The sequence below is a fragment of the Dipodomys ordii genome, unplaced genomic scaffold (genome assembly GCF_000151885.1).
Source record: "Dipodomys ordii isolate 6190 unplaced genomic scaffold, Dord_2.0 Scaffold19, whole genome shotgun sequence".
Classification (NCBI taxonomy): domain Eukaryota; kingdom Metazoa; phylum Chordata; class Mammalia; order Rodentia; family Heteromyidae; genus Dipodomys; species Dipodomys ordii.
Genome location: NW_012267235.1, coordinates 11,056,464 through 11,058,694, shown reverse-complemented (window position 1 = coordinate 11,058,694; position 2,231 = coordinate 11,056,464).

The following is a 2,231-nucleotide window of genomic DNA, read 5'->3' as shown; positions in this document are numbered from 1 at the left end:
GCGAGATTACTGTCACGTAGAGCGCGAGAGGCAGGGAATTTAAGCCAGGAGGGAACTGGGAGTGGAAGTCGAGTCTACTGCCACCTTGCGGCCGGGAGGGGAACTGCGGTCTGCGGGGTGGGTGGTGGTGGGGAAACCTGTAGCTCTCTAGCGTCGCCGTTTGGTGGGTCCCGGGGTTGTAGCTGACCGCCCTGTGCGCCCGGGAATATTCGGGGGTGCAGGGGGGATTGTTTAGGGTCCGCCTACTTGGGTGGTTGGCGAAGGAGCGAGTGGCTTCAGGGGATCCGATCCCAGATGCGGGGCGATTGGGAAAAAGCCACCAGACGATGCCGAGTGACCTAGAACTCAGGACCCCAGGGCTATGCACCGCGCACCTGCGCGCCCTGGGACCGCCCCAAAGCTTTTGATCTAGAGGTGCGGGGCTTCCAGAAGACGAGGCTGCTGATCGCTCCCCACTCAACACAAGTAGATCTGATCCCTGATTTCCAGGGAAGCCTCCCGGGTGGTCTGGACCACACTTTGTAGGGGTGGGCCTGGGAAAGCTCTCAAGGCGGGGAAGCCTGCCTTGCCAAGTCACTTGCCCACCTGTATTCAGTTCAATTAGGGTCTGATGGAGGCAGGGGGAGGAGGTGCACGCCCCTGCAAATGGATTCTGAGGAGGCATCGGTTTCCATGAATACAGGTGTCATACTGACCGAACACACAGTTCGTAATTAATATACGTGACTGGGGGTCTTGCTGAGTACTTCTACCCCGTCTTATGTTTCCACGAAATTTCCTTTTCTGCACCTCTTTCTAATAAATGCTTAGGGAGCATTTTTCACAGGCTAGCGTTGAACTAGACGCCAGAGGGACTCAATAAGTCCCAAGTGCATGCTTGCTTGCAGGAAGTCGTCCAAGGTAGACAAGAAAATCCACTGGACCACAGAAAAACTGGAAGTGGAGTTGAGGGTCAAGTGGTAAAATACTAGCTTTGGACAAACAAGCTCAGGGACAGCACCCCAAGTTCTGGGGCCCAACCAGGTTCAGTGAACGCTGAAAACCATAGGGAAGCCTGGATGGCTCCTACTTTCCTACTTTGCCTTCTTGTCTGGTCTTCACTGTCTGACTGCCTTGCCTCAAGAACTCGATTTCATTTCCTTACCCCAGCCCCCAACTCCTTTCTCAGGTCTCCCTCATCATCCCTCCTCATCTTTCTCTCTTTCTCCAAAGGTCCACAGTGTTTGGGCCTCCTCACCTCCCTCCCCAGCCAAACACTGAGTCACCATATTAAAACTTTCAGCCCTCAGTTGGGGAAGCATGACCACTTAAACACTGGAAAGATTGTTAGGCTACAAATTGTACCCAGAGATGCAAATTACCAATGGCCTAGTTACAAAGACTGTTTATCTTAACCAGTGTCTCTTCCAACCTGTGTGATTCTCGGGCAACCTAGTTTGGCTGCCCCTTCTCTGTCTCTTCTCTACCTTCCCCTTCCTTGGTTTAAAAGATCTTTCAAGCCGGGTGCTGGTGGCTCATGCCTGTCATCCTAGCTACTCAGGAGGCTGAGATCTGAGGTTGCAGTTCAAAGCAGACAGGGCAGAAACATTCCTGTGAGACTCTTTTTTTTTTTGTCCGGTAGTAGAGCCTGAACTCTGGGCCTGGGCGATGTCCCTCAGCTCTTCAGTTCAAGGCTAGCGCTCTACCACTTGAGCCACAGCAGCGCCACTTCCGGCTTTTTTCTTTTTGCTTATGTGGTGCTGAGGAATCGAACCCAGGGCCCCAGGCATGCAAGGCAACTGCTCTACCACTGAGCCACCTTCCAGCCCTCCTGTGAGACTCTTATCTCTAGTTGACCTCTCAAAAATTGGAAGTGGTGCTATGGCTCAAGTGGTGGAGAGTTAGCTTTGAGTACAAAGAGATTCAGGGACAGTGCCCAGAACCTGAGTTCAAGCCCCATAATGGACAACAAACAAACAAACAAACAAACAACAGCAACAACAACATAAAAGACAAGGCAAAGTGAAACTTTCTCTCCTCCTTCCTTGGCTAATCATGGTTACAAGGTTTTTGTGCATCTTCTCAATTTCCTTATGCAGAAATAATGCAATGTAAATGTAAATTTGCATTCCTTTCTCTTTCTACATAAATTGTAGTAACCAATGTCTAGTGTTTCACACCTGGTCTGTTCCCATTAGCCATTGTATCTTGGAAATGGTTCATGTCATTCATGTCTGTTCCTTTTTTTTTTT